This window comes from Oncorhynchus mykiss, chromosome 17 (assembly GCF_057628025.1).
Source record: "Oncorhynchus mykiss isolate SJ-2025 chromosome 17, ASM5762802v1, whole genome shotgun sequence".
Classification (NCBI taxonomy): domain Eukaryota; kingdom Metazoa; phylum Chordata; class Actinopteri; order Salmoniformes; family Salmonidae; genus Oncorhynchus; species Oncorhynchus mykiss.
This window is the reverse complement of record NC_143038.1, coordinates 3,939,265-3,954,897: the sequence shown is the minus strand read 5'-3', so window position 1 is coordinate 3,954,897 and position 15,633 is coordinate 3,939,265.

Below are 15,633 nucleotides of genomic sequence, written 5' to 3'. Positions count from 1 at the left end.
ACCAATTCTTTCTTTGGCCGCCTCTCTTTCCAGTTCTCTGCTGCCAATGACTGGAACGAACTACAAAAATCTCTGAAACTGGAAACACTTATCTCCCTCACTAGCTTTAAGCACCAACTGTCAGAGCAGCTCACAGATTACTGCACCTGTACATAGCCCACATATAATTTAGCCCTATCAACTACCTCTTTCCCAACTGTATTTAATTTATTTATTTATTTTGCTCCTTTGCACCCCATTATTTTTATTTCTACTTTGCACATTCTTCCATTGCAAAACTACCATTCCAGTGTTTTACTTGCTATATTGTATTTACCTTGCCACCAAGGCCTTTTTTTGCCTTTACCTCCCTTCTCACCTCATTTGCTCACATTGTATATAGACTTGTTTATACTTTATTATTGACTGTATGTTTGTTTTACTCCATGTGTAACTCTGTGTTGTTGTATCTGTCGAACTGCTTTGCTTTATCTTGGCCAGGTCGCAATTGTAAATGAGAACTTGTTCTCAACTTGCCTACCTGGTTAAATAAAGGTAAAATAAAATAAAATAAAATAAAATTGACCTACTCTGCATCTCACAACAACACGGCAGTTGGAACCAAAAATCTCACATTTGGATTAATCAGACCAAAGGACATATTTCCACCGGTCTAATGTCCATTACTCGTGTTTCTTGGCCCAAGCAAGTCTCTTCTTATTATTGGTGTCCTTTAGTAGTGGTTTCTTTGCAGCAATTCGACCATGAAGACTTGATTCACATTCTCCTCTGAACAGTTGATGTTGAGATATGTCTGTTACTTGAACTCAGTGAAGCATTTATTTGGTCTGCATTCTGAGGCTGGTAAATATAATGAACTTATCCTCTGCAGGAGAGGTACCTCTTGGTCTTCTTTTCCTGTGGCGGTCCTCATGAGAGCTAGTTTCATCATAGCGCTTGATGGTTGTTGCAACTGCACTTGAAGAAACTTTCAAAGTTTTTTACATTTTCCGCATTGACTGACCTTCATGTCCTAAAGTAATGATGGACGGTTGTTTTTCTTTGCTTATTTGAGCTGTTCTTGCCATAATATGGACATGGTCTTTTATCAAATAGGGCTATCTTCTGTATAGCCCCCCTACCTTGTCACAACACAACTGCGTTTCTCTACAAGGTGAGCCAACATGTTTTTTCTACTTACTCACTCACTCACTCACTCACTCACTCACTCACTCACACTCACAGAAATCAGTACCATGGACAGCCACATGATATTTAGCTTATGTTGATTGGACTAAATTGTTATTGGATCTTTTAGTTGCCATTGTATTAGGTCTAAGCAGAGGTGATTTAATTCATGTTCAAATGTTGAAGTTGAAATGGTGCTGGAATAGTGGAGGCAGCTCCTGTTTTCTTTGTGACTTGCGGTAACTCTACGTGGTTCTAAATCAATAGTAGTTTAGTAGTCAGAAAATGTCGTAAAAGTTAACTTGATTGACCAAGCTGTAGGTCATGTAACTGTTTGTTACATGCAATATGCCTTGTGGTCTCCACCAGACAGATGTGGCTCTCTGGTGTTTTGATGTAACAAAGGTGTGGTTGAATGTATTCTGCCACTGTTTCTTCTTATTATCTCGGCCTTTAGGCCGGATAAGTTCATTAACATGTTGTCAAGGCATATGAACTAACAGGTTATAGAGCATACAACGCAATTATCACAACACAAAGGTTGTAATATGGCATTTTTTTCTGGCTTACCCACGCACTGCCACTGCTATAAGCTACAATATGAGGTCCTAAACCTAGCATACAATTGCTTTCTTGTGGCTTTGTGGGCTAATATAATCAAAATGTTTGCCTTGGGGTGAGTTGAGGAAATGTCCACCCTACCTCATACAAATGATGATTACAGTTTTATGTATAATATGCATACTATTTTTTCAATGTGTCATCCCATATGTGTCATCCCATATGTGTCATCCCATATGAACTCAAAATAGTGCATTGTTATTGTTACATAGCAGACATCATGTCCTGTGTATACAAATGCAAAACAAGCAGAGGTCTAGCCACCCTTGAGGTTGGATGTCATTGAAGAGGTACATTGACAAAAAGGAAAAGGAACATGAACCTGTGTGAAAGCGCGGCTGTGACAGAGTAGCAGAGGCACACAAGGTCTTATCTGGTGACATGGAGCCTGGGCTTGATGAACATATCAAGCCAGTTTCATGGGCTTAGTAGTCTCAAATGTGGAGAACCTGCCTACGAATTGGCACACCGAAACAACATCCCTGTCCCAGACAGCTTTTTTGTGTGTTTTTTTGCCTAAAATGACATGACTGTAGCTCAGGACCTGAAGCAAGGATATGCATTTTCTTGATACCATTTGAAAGAAAACACTTTTGTGGAAATGTTAAATGAATGTAGGAGAATATAAGACATTAGATCTGGTAAAAGATAATACAAAGAAAAACACGTGTTTTTGTTAGCATTTTGTTTTGCACCATCTTTGAAATGCAAGAGAAAGGCCATAATGTATTATTCCAGCCAAGGCACAATTTAGATTTTGGCCACTAGATGGCAGCATTGTATGTGCAAAGTTGTAGACTGATCCAATGAACTATTGCATTTCTGTTCAAAATGTTGTATCACGACTGCCTAAATGTGCCTAATTGGTTTTTTAATACATTTTCAAGTTCATAACTGTGTACTCTCCTCAAACAATAGCATGGTATTCTTTCACTGTACTAGCTACTGTAAATTGAACAGTGCAGATAGATTAACAAGAATTTACGCTTTCTGCAAATGTCAGATATGTCTATGTCCTGGGAAATGTTCTTGTTACTTACAACCTCATGCTAATCACGTTAGCCTACGTTAGCCCACCGATCCTGTAGAGGATATTTAACAGAGCGATCTATATCTGAATGTAGGCATACATATAAGACATATGCAATAAACCATACCCCTATTCCATTAATTAAACTTTGACCATCACCCACTGTCACAGGACACCATCACCCACTGTCACAGGACACCATCACCCACTTACCCCAAGGCTGCTCAACTACATGAATTCTGATTATTTCCAGGGACACACAACATCCTGAAATATATGTAGATTTCTTTGTTAGAAAGAATACTATATTTCCCTTAATGTGTTATTGTTCAACTTGTACAGGCTTTACAAACTACACTCTGAGTTGAACTAACCAAAATGGACTACCATATCTGCCCAAAGTCCTAAAGGACATTTACATATTCGTCACCCAAAATGTATCTAGAATTATAAGCTTTCTTTACATGGTCAATGCCAAAGCCTTTTGTAATCACTAAATACACCAATACAGTGTGCTTGTGTGAGGTGAAATCCTATATTGCCATTTGTACAGTCAAATTGATCAGTCTTGATCTGCCAGGGAGAGATAGAGAAAGCAGTTATCCTTCTACAGTTGAAGTCAGAAGTTTACATACACTTAGGTTGGAGTCATTAAAACTTGTTTTTCAACCACTCCACAAATTTCTTGTTAACAAACTATAGTTTTGGCAAGTCGGTTAGGACATCTACTTTGTGCATGACACAAGTCATTTTTCTAACAATTTTTTACATAGAGATTTTTTCACTTATAATTCTCTGTATCACAATTCCAGTGGGTCAGAAGTTTACATACACTAAGTTGACTGTGCCATTAAACAGCTTGGAAAATTCCAGAAAATTATGTTGTGGCTTTAGAAGCTTCCGATAATTGACATCGTTTCAGTCAATTGGAGGTGTACCTGTGGATGTATTTTAAGGCCTACCTTCAAACTCAGTGCCTCTTTGCTTGACATCATGGGAAAATCAAAAGAAATCGTCCAAGACCCCAGAAAAACAATTGTAGACCTCCACAAGTCTGGTTCATCCTTGGGAGCAATTTCCAAACGCCTGAATGTACCACGTTCATCTGTACAAACAATAGTATGCAAGTATAAACACCATGGGACCATGCAGCTGTCATACCGCTCTGGTAGGAGACGCGCTCTGTCTCCTAGAGATGAATGTACTTTGGTGTGAAAAGTGCAAATCAATCCCAGAACAACAGCAAAGGACCTTGTGAAGATGCTGGAGGAAACAGGTACAAAAGTATCTATATCCACAGTAAAACAAGTCCTATATCGACATAACCTGAAAGGCCGCTCAGCAAGGAAGAAGCCATTGCTCCAAAACAGCCATAAAAAAGCCAGACTACGGTTTGCAACTGCACATGGGGAAAAGATTGTACTTTTTGGAGAAATGTCCTCTAGTCTGATGAAACAAAAATAGAACTGTTTGGCCATAATGACCATCATTATGTTTTGCGGGAAAAGGGGAGGCTTGCACACCGAAGAACACCATCCCAACCATGAAGCAAGGGGGTGGCAGCATCATGTTGTGGGGGTGCTTTGCCGCAGGAGGAACTGGTGCAACTTCACAAAATTGATGGCATCATGAGGAGGGAAATTATGTGGACATATTGAAGCAACGTCTCAAGACATCAGTCAGGAAGTTAACGCTTGGTTGCAAATGGGTCTTCCAAATGGACAATGACCCCAAGCATACTTCCAAAGTTGTGGCAAAGTGCCTTAAGGACAACAAAGTCAAGGTATTGGAGTGGCCATCACAAAGCCCTGACCTCAATCCTATAGAAAATTTGTGGGCAGAACTGAAAAAGCGTGTGCGAGCAAGGAGGCCTACAAACCTGACTCAGTTACACCAGCTCTGTCAAGAGGAATGGGTCAAAATTCCCCCAACCTATTGTGTGAAGCTTGTGGAAGGCTACCTGAAACATTTGACCCAAGTTAAACAATTGAAAGGCAATGCTACCAAATACTAATTGAGTGTATGTAAACTTCTGAACCACTGGAAATGTGATGAAAGAAATAGAAGCTGAAAGAAATAATTCTCTCTACTATTATTCTGACATTTCAAATTCTTAAAATAAAGTGGTGATCCTAACTGACCTAAGACAGGACATTTTTACTCTGATTAAATGTGAGGAATTGTGAAAAACTGAGTTTAAATGCATTTGGCTAAGGTGTATGTAAACTTCCGACTCCTAATGCAGTGCACACACACACACACACACACCCAGGCAGCCAGTGCTTGTGCAGCTTGGAGCTACAGCAGGAGGTTGGGATGCCAGGTTGGATTGGCAGTTTGTGAGCAGATCCATCATGGCCCTGACAGGAGGGAGGTGCTCTGACATCCTGCTCTGCCCTAGGAGGACAACCCCTGTCTTCTTAATGAGGCTCTTGGGGATATGTAATGTGGTCGTTGAGGTGTGTGTGTTTGAGCGAGAATGAGAGTGTGAGAGTGAGTGAGTGAGTGAGAGTGAGTGAGTGAGTGAGAGTGAGTGAGTGAGTGAGTGAGTGAGTGAGTGAGTTAGTGAGTGAGTGAGTGAGTTAGTGTGAGAGAGAGAGAGAGAGAGAGAGAGAGAGAGAGAGAGAGAGAGAGAGAGAGAGAGAGAGAGAGAGAGAGAGAGAGAGAGAGAGAGAGAGAGAGAGAGAGAGAGAGAGAGAGAGAGAGAGAGAGAGAGAGAGAGAGAGAGAGAGAGAGAGAGAGAGAGAGTGCATAAATAGTCTCCTCTATCTGACCTTGTTCTTATTGTTCAGTTCTTTCCTCTCAAAACAGAAATAATTCCTCCCTTATATTATATAATTCCTACCACTTCTTTACCCGCTGGATCTGCTTTTGTTCTCCTGTTGAGTCTTATAGTATAGTCTAGTAATAGTCTCCTGCGACTTCTACTCTTACATTAGCAGTTTTTCTTCAGCTCCAAATCACCCACCCACCTATCTCTCTCTATCTATCTTTCTTAGTCCCCACTTTCCTTCTCTCTTCTCCACCTCTCTTCCCCACCTCTCTCTTCCTCACCTCTCTCTTCACCACCTCTCTCTTCCCCACCTCTCTCTTCACCACCTCTCTCTTCCCCACCTCTCTCTTCACCACCTCTCTCTTCCCCACCTCTCTCTTCACCACCTCTCTCTTCCCCAACTCTCTCTTCCCCACCTCTCTCTTCCCTACCTCTCTCTTCCCCACCTCTCTCTTCCCTACCTCTCTCTTCCCCACCTCTCTCTTCCTCACCTCTCTTCCCACCTCTCTCTTCCCCACCTCTCTCTTCACCACCTCTCTCTTCCCCACCTCTCTCTTCACCACCTCTCTCTTCCCCAACTCTCTCTTCCTCACCTCTCTCTTCCCCACCTCTCTCTTCCCTACCTCTCTCTTCCCCACCTCTCTCTTCCCTACCTCTCTCTTCCCCACCTCTCTCTTCCTCACCTCTCTCCATCCATCCCTCCACCTACCATCTCTCTCTCCCTCTCTCCATCCATCCTCCACCTACCCTCTCTCTCTCTCCCTCTCTCCATCCATCCCTCCACCTACCCTTTCTCTCTCTCTCTCTCTCCATCCATCCCTCCACCTACCCTCTCTCTCTCTCTCTCTCTCTCCATCCATCCCTCCACCTACCCTCTCTCTCTCCCTCTCTCCATCCATCCCTCCACCTACCCTCTCTCTCTCTCCCTTTCTCCATCCATCCCTCCACCTACCCTTTCTCTCTCTCCCTCTCTACATCCATCCCTCCACCTACCCTCTCTCTCCCTCTCTCCATCCATCTCTCCATCCATCCCTCCACCTACCCTCTATCTCTCTCTCTCTCTCTCTCTCTCCATCCATCCCTCCACCTACCCTCTCTCTCCCTCTCTCCATCCATCCCTCCACCTACCCTCTCTCACTCTCCCTCTCTCCATCCATCCCTCCACCTACCCTCTGTCTCCCCCTCCCTCCTTCCCCAGGGCAGGGTATTAAGTTCACACCATCCATGATAGATGAAGGTACATGCAAGCTGCCTATTGATTTCTCTCCCCGCACCACAACCTCCAGAAGTAATAAACGGTGTTGCGTTACCACCCCCCCCCCCAAACTGCCCAGCCTCATATTTCTTGGAAGCCTGAAATCGAAGAAGCCGCACAAAGATGAAATCAAACGGGTAGCTGGGAGCAGACTCACGTGATCGCACTGATGCCTTGATGTTGTGTCTTCACATTGTGTGTGAAGGGGGTTGAATTGTACCGAGTTAATTACTGTTACTTACAGTAAATAACTTCATTGAAATGACATGAAACAACAGTGATTCAACCGGTGTGTACCCGGTGGGTAGTTTATTAAAATGATGCATAAACCTTCAAACGCTGTTGATAAATCCTATCTTAATGGTCCCTGGGCGTAAAATGCCACCACTGTTGTACTAATACGGTCATCCGAAATGATTTAAAAGTCTGCCCAGCAACTTAGCTGCTACGCCACTTTCACACAGATTGGAGTTGATTTAAGCCCATAGTAGATGGATGGACTGCCTGAGGAGACGTTGGCCATTTTGGATCAGCGAGGGTCTGATTTCTATAGAACCGCAATGGCCGAGGGGTAACAGGCTGAAGGACTTAATTACTAGGGCTAACTGAGCGACTGCGGAGCTACATGTTCTAATTATGTTAGAGCCAATTTGGCTTTTAATTGTTAACCATTTCTTCTCTTTCTCTCCAGCTCCCCATTTCTCTCTCTCTCGCTCTCTCTCTCAAATTCAATTCAAAGGGCTTTATTTCTCTCTCTCTCTAGGAAAAAAGTGCTTGGATTGAAGGAAAGGAAGAAGGAAGAGTTAGAATGGAAGAACAGTGGATGGATAGAAAGTAAGGAAGAAGGAAGAGTTAGAATGGAAGAACAGTGGATGGATAGAAAGTAAGGAAGAATGAATGATAAAGAAATACATTTTAAAAAGCAATCAAGGAGGTCCGTTCTTTTGATGAAAATAATGAATCCTATTAGCACAACTGATCTAAAGATCTATGAAGGCACTCAATGGGATCCTTGTCTTTTGTGGACGTCTTATTGAGTACATTGGATAGTGTTTGTGACATGAAAGGTATTCAACAGTGTTTCCTTATTGACTGTATGTGCACAGTGTCAAATAGCATATTATGCTTAAACTTGTTGTGCCTGCATTGATTTTAACATGAATCTGAGAGGGAATATTCAACCTTCTTTAACTCTTCTCTCCCTCTACATCCCTCCTTCTCGCTCTCTCTCACTCTATTCTTCTTTCTTTCACTCTTATTAATCTATCTATCTATCTATCTATCTATCTATCTATAACACCACCCCCCCCCCCCCTCTGCTCCATCCTCTCCTCTATGCAGCACCAGAGGGCCTGGTGGTTTCTACGGTGATGAGGGAGACGGTTGCCATGGGAACATGACAAGCAGTAGCCGCCCAGTGCTTTGGGGAGTGATTGGTGGCAGCTCTTCCAGTCCTGAACTCTTGTCCTTTTTACTGTGACTCTCCCTCACCACACAGACATGTCAGATGAGCAGAGAGGGAGATGGAGTAATGAGACGGAGGAGTGAAATTCTAGACAGAGCAGGTTCCTGTCATTTTCATTGCGGTGCAGAACCCTAGAATCATTTAATTCCTCCCCTTGAAAATAGTCTTTGTTAAAGCAAGAACATAAGAGGAAATTGTCTTCTTAAAGAAAGTGAGAAAATATTTTTGGATTGTAAAAAATGTAGGTCATTTCAGAGTTGTGAGTTGTTTTGTTGAGTTGGTTTGAATGCTAGAAATTGGGTCTCTGAAATGATGCAATCACCTGAAAGGTTGTGCACAAATGTAACAGCTTGTATAAGCTTTAACATTAAGTTACAGATATTCAACTCCTCCAGTACAGGGTCAGATAGCTTTAACATTACAGATATTCAACTCCTCCAGTACAGGGTCAGATAGCTTTAACATTACAGATATTCAACTCCTCCAGTACAGGGTAAAATAGCTTTAACATTAAGTTACAGATATTCAACTCCTCCAGTACAGGGTCAGATAGCTTTAACATTACAGATATTCAACTCCTCCAGTACAGGGTCAGATAGCTTTAACATGACAGATATTCAACTCCTCCAGTACAGGGTCAAATAGCTTTAACATTACAGATATTCAACTCCTCCAGTACAGGGTCAAATAGCTTTAACATGACAGATATTCAACTCCTCCAGTACAGGGTCAGATAGCTTTAACATTACAGATATTCAACTCCTCCAGTACAGGGTCAAATAGCTTTAACATTACAGATATTCAACTCCTACAGTACAGGGCCAAATAGCTTTAACATTACAGATATTCAACTCCTCCAGTACAGGGTCAAATAGCTTTAACATTACAGATATTCAACTCCTCCAGTACAGGGTCAAATAGCTTTAACATTACAGATATTCAACTCCTCCAGTACAGGGTCAAATAGTTTTAACATTACAGATATTCAACTCCTCCAGTACAGGGTCAAATAGCTTTAACATGACAGATATTCAACTCCTCCAGTACAGGGTCAGATAGCTTTAACATGACAGATATTCAACTCCTCCAGTACAGGGTCAAATAGCTTTAACATTACAGATATTCAACTCCTCCAGTACAGGGTCAGATAGCTTTAACATTACAGATATTCAACTCCTCCAGTACAGGGTCAGATAGCTTTAACATGACAGATATTCAACTCCTCCAGTACAGGGTCAAATAGCTTTAACATGACAGATATTCAACTCCTCCAGTACAGGGTCAAATAGCTTTAACATTACAGATATTCAACTCCTCCAGTACAGGGTCAAATAGCTTTAACATTACAGATATTCAACTCCTCCAGTACAGGGTCAGATAGCTTTAACATTACAGATATTCAACTCCTCCAGTACAGGGTCAAATAGCTTTAACATTACAGATATTCAACTCCTCCAGTACAGGGTCAAATAGCTTTAACATTACAGATATTCAACTCCTCCAGTACAGGGTCAGATAGCTTTAACATTACAGATATTCAACTCCTCCAGTACAGGGTCAGATAGCTTTAACATGACAGATATTCAACTCCTCCAGTACAGGGTCAAATAGCTTTAACATGACAGATATTCAACTCCTCCAGTACAGGGTCAAATAGCTTTAACATGACAGATATTCAACTCCTCCAGTACAGGGTCAAATAGCTTTAACATGACAGATATTCAACTCCTCCAGTACAGGGTCAAATAGCTTTAACATGACAGATATTCAACTCCTCCAGTACAGGGTCAAATAGCTTTAACATGACAGATATTCAACTCCTCCAGTACAGGGTCAAATAGCTTTAACATGACAGATATTGAACTCCTCCAGTACAGGGTCAGATAGCTTTAACATTACAGATATTCAACTCCTCCAGTACAGGGTCAAATAGCTTTAACATGACAGATATTCAACTCCTCCAGTACAGGGTCAAATAGCTTTAACATTACAGATATTCAACTCCTCCAGTACAGGGTCAGATAGCTTTAACATTACAGATATTCAACTCATCCAGTACAGGGTCAAATAGCTTTAACATTACAGATATTCAACTCCTCCAGTACAGGGTCAAATAGCTTTAACATTACAGATATTCAACTCCTCCAGTACAGGGTCAAATAGCTTTAACATGACAGATATTCAACTCCTCCAGTACAGGGTCAGATAGCTTTAACATTACAGATATTCAACTCCTCCAGTACAGGGTCAAATAGCTTTAACATTACAGATATTCAACTCCTCCAGTACAGGGTCAGATAGCTTTAACATGACAGATATTCAACTCCTCCAGTACAGGGTCAGATAGCTTTAACATTACAGATATTCAACTCCTCCAGTACAGGGTCAGATAGCTTTAACATGACAGATATTCAACTCCTCCAGTACAGGGTCAAATAGCTTTAACATTACAGATATTCAACTCCTCCAGTACAGGGTCAGATAGCTTTAACATTACAGATATTCAACTCCTCCAGTACAGGGTCAGATAGCTTTAACATTACAGATATTCAACTCCTCCAGTACAGGGTCAAATAGCTTTAACATTACAGATATTCAACTCCTCCAGTACAGGGTCAAATAGCTTTAACATTACAGATATTCAACTCCTCCAGTACAGGGTCAAATAGCTTTAACATGACAGATATTCAACTCCTCCAGTACAGGGTCAGATAGCTTTAACATGACAGATATTCAACTCCTCCAGTACAGGGTCAAATAGCTTTAACATTACAGATATTCAACTCCTCCAGTACAGGGTCAAATAGCTTTAACATGACAGATATTCAACTCCTCCAGTACAGGGTCAAATAGCTTTAACATTACAGATATTCAAGTCCTCCAGTACAGGGTCAGATAGCTTTAACATTACAGATATTCAACTCCTCCAGTACAGGGTCAGATAGCTTTAACATTACAGATATTCAACTCCTCCAGTACAGGTTAAAATACAGGCTTACTGTAAATGTTGTTTACTCTTTTGCTGAACATTAATCTGGTTCATTTTTGCCGAGAGCAGAGGAATCAATCAATATAATTAACTCAGTCAAATACCAGACCTGAAATTGCACATTAACCCCCTGTACTATAAGTGTACCATGACCCTAGTTGAACCACGATGCAGTGTCAGCGAATGAACCCCTCGTTGCATTTACGAATGAAACCCTACTCCCCTTGACACCATTTAGTGGGTCTCTTAATAGGATCAGGGTGTTTAGGCACTTATTGAGTTAACCCTGTTTAGAACAGTCAGTCCATTAGTTTAAGGAGAGAGCACAGCCTTACTACAGTACAGTGGTCTCTGCATGACTCTACACTCACACTTCAAGGTAATTAGTGGTGAATACCGGACGGAAACACTTTTTATCTGACATTACTCAATGAAATTTAAATGTTATACATTCTGGATGTAACTTTTTTTTGTGCGTATGTGTTTTGTACGTGTGTGTTTTGTGTGTGTGTTTTGTGTGTGTGTTTTGTGTGTGTGTTTTGTGTGTGTGCGCGTTTGTGGAATAGACAGAGGAGTATTTTTGTATTTTTTTGGACTGTTGTCGCGCTTTTGTTTCATTATTGTCTTAAGTGCTTTTTAAATGTATGCATAATGTGTGCTGGAGAAGCAAAGTATTATTTGCCTTGTGATATATGCTCAAGCAGATGTTTATTCATTTATTTGAGTTACACAGTTATTAATTAGAAACGAGGTGAGAGGACAGACTTAGTGGGTTTCCTCCACCAGTATTAAAAGGATGAGAAATGACTTGAGAAGACAGTGAGGAAATGGAACTTATCTGTCAAAGTTTCTTTATTGTTTTTCTATCACTGTCTACTCTCTCTGTCTACTCCCACTCTTCCCTATGGATGTCTATGGGACAATATAACAAAGTAGAGAGATGTTTGAGGGCCTAGTTCTTATAGTTTTGCCTTCTGTCAAACTTCTCATTAGAAACCAGACCATGGCACCTTTGGTATCAAAGACTATGCTAAGCCTCCTAAAATGTTAGGTCCAATATGTTCCAGATGTGAGTGTGCATGTGTGTTTTTTGAGTTAGTGTGTGTATGCGCTTGTTTGTGAGTGCGTCTGTGTGCATCTGTGTGCAGGATTTTGCTCAGAAGTTCAACTGGCGTTTCTCTAAAGGTCACAGTGAGCTCTTATCAATGTTCTGTCATGTGACACATGCTTTCAGTATTTTCTATACAGGCGACGGCGTTGGCCCCCTTGAGGTGGGCTGGCTGAGCCCCCTGAGTAGTGAGAAGAATGACAGAGGCATCATTGGGGCACATGTAGGCGCCGATATCTACAAGTCTGACATTTGATTTCAGGACGTCATTGGGTTCATCCCAAATGGCACCCTATTCCCTATGTAGTGCATCCATTTTACCATAGGGTGCCATTTGGTCTCAGCCATTGTTTGTATTGAGCCGAAATGTCCACCACAGGTAGAAATCGTCACTGTTCCCTAAAAGCTAACTGTAGGAGGGGAAATGTGAGAGAGAACACACACACACACACACACACACACACACACACACACACACACACTTACTAACTAAATTGGCACCCTCCCCTAAAACCTAACCTTTATCATTAGGAAGGAAAATGTCAAACTGACCTTAGATCAGCCACTAGGGATAACATCATCCTATTTCCCATTTATTTGACTGGCATACTCTGCAGGGCCAATGACACTTAGTAATGGTTTTCTACCCAAAGCCTCAAGAAGCTCTCAAACTGCCACAAACTTTTCCGTAATTACCAAACACTACCAAGTATCCACAGTATGTGTGAGGAATGGAGAATTAGAGAGAGAGAGAGAGAGTGTGTGTGTGTGTGTGTGTTAGCACGAGAAAGTAATTGGTCCTCACACACACAGTTACTTCTTGCTATACTTGAGACCCATTCAAATTTCTATTTTCCCTAAACCTTAAACCTACCCTTAACCTCTAAACCTAACCCTAACTCATAACCCTAACCCTAAACTTAAACCTAACTCCTAAACCTAACCCCAACTCTAATTCTAACCCCTAAGCCTAAAATAGCCTTTTTACAAGTGAGGACTGGCAAAATGTCCTCACTTCTCAGAATTTTCATTGGTTTACTGTTCTTGTAAGTACTTCTGGTGCTCACAAGTATAGTAAAACACACACACACACACACACACACACACACACACACACACACACACACACACACACACACACACACACACACAGAGTCACCATGAAACCGTGGAGAGACGAGAGAGAGAGAAGATACTTAGCTCCAGCTCATTAACTGAGGCCTGTTAGGTTGGAAATAAATTGGGTGAGATTCCACATTCCAACACACGCACACACACCTCCGTCCCAAACACACACACACACACACACACACACCCTCCGTCCCAAACACACACTGGATGAGAAGTTGATTAGTTCATTTTTTAATCCCCCCCCCCTCCCCCCACCACCCCAATCCATCCATCCGTCCGTCGTGGGTGTAGTGAGGTGAGGCCCCTATCCACGCAGCCTGAGCCAGGCACCACTGGAGGTCCTGTGGGGCCCCGCAGCAGATGTCAATGGGACAGGTGCCATCCTTTACCCCCAAGCCATAAGCAGGCTGGCAGCCAGCTACAGCTCAGAGGTCACCTAAGCAGAGGAGGTAAGCAGTCGGAGATCCATTCATTGTTGAATGTACAGTGCCTTGCGAAAGTATTCGGCCCCCTTGAACTTTGCGACCTTTTGCCACATTTCAGGCTTCAAACATAAAGATATAAAACTGTATTTTTTTGTGAAGAATCAACAACAAGTGGGACACAATCATGAAGTGGAACGACATTTATTGGATATTTCAAACTTTTTTAATAAATCAAAAACTGAAAAATTGGGCGTGCAAAATTATTCAGCCCCTTTACTTTCAGTGCAGCAAACTCTCTCCAGAAGTTCAGTGAGGATCTCTGAATGATCCAATGTTGACCTAAATGACTAATGATGATAAATAGAATCAACCTGTGTGTAATCAAGTCTCCGTATAAATGCACCTGCACTGTGATAGTCTCAGAGGTCCGTTAAAAGCGCAGAGAGCATCATGAAGAACAAGGAACACACCAGGCAGGTCCGAGATACTGTTGTGAAGAAGTTTAAAGCCGGATTTGGATACAAAAAGATTTCCCAAGCTTTAAACATCCCAAGGAGCACTGTGCAAGCGATAATATTGAAATGGAAGGAGTATCAGACCACTGCAAATTTACCAAGACCTGGCCGTCCCTCTAAACTGTCAGCTCATACAAGGAGAAGACTGATCAGAGATGCAGCCAAGAGGCCCATGATCACTCTGGATGAACTGCAGAGATCTACAGCTGAGGTGGGAGACTCTGTCCATAGGACAACAATCAGTCGTATATTGCACAAATCTGGCCTTTATGGAAGAGTGGCAAGAAGAAAGCCATTTCTTAAAGATATCCATAAAAAGTGTAGTTTAAAGTTTGCCACAAGCCACCTGGGAGACACACCAAACATGTGGAAGAAGGTGCTCTGGTCAGATGAAACCAAAATTAAACTTTTTGGCAACAATGCAAAACGTTATGTTTGGCGTAAAAACAACACAGCTCATCACCCTGAACACACCATCCCCACTGTCAAACATGGTGGTGGCAGCATCATGGTTTGGGCCTGCTTTTCTTCAGCAGGGACAGGGAAGATGGTTAAAATTGATGGGAAGATGGATGGAGCCAAATACAGGACCATTCTGGAAGAAAACCTGATGGAGTCTGCAAAACACCTGAGACTGGGACGGAGATTTGTCTTCCAACAAGACAATGATCCAAAACATAAAGCAAAATCTACAATGGAATGGTTCAAAAATAAACATATCCAGGTGTTAGAATGGCCAAGTCAAAGTCCAGACCTGAATCCAATCGAGAATCTGTGGAAAGAACTGAAAACTGCTGTTCACAAATGCTCTCCATCCAACCTCACTGAGCTCGAGCTGTTTTGCAAGGAGGAATGGGAAAAAATTTCAGTCTCTCGATGTGCAAAACTGATAGAGACATACCCCAAGCGACTTACAGCTGTAATCGCAGCAAAAGGTGGCGCTACAAAGTATTAACTTAAGGGGGCTGAATAATTTTGCACGCCCAATCTTTCAGTTTTTGATTTGTTAAAAAAGTTTGAAATATCCAATAAATGTCGTTCCACTTCATGATTGTGTCCCACTTGTTGTTGATTCTTCACAAAAAAATACAGTTTTATATCTTTATGTTGAAGCCTGAAATGTGGCAAAAGGTCGCAAAGTTCAAGGGGGCCGA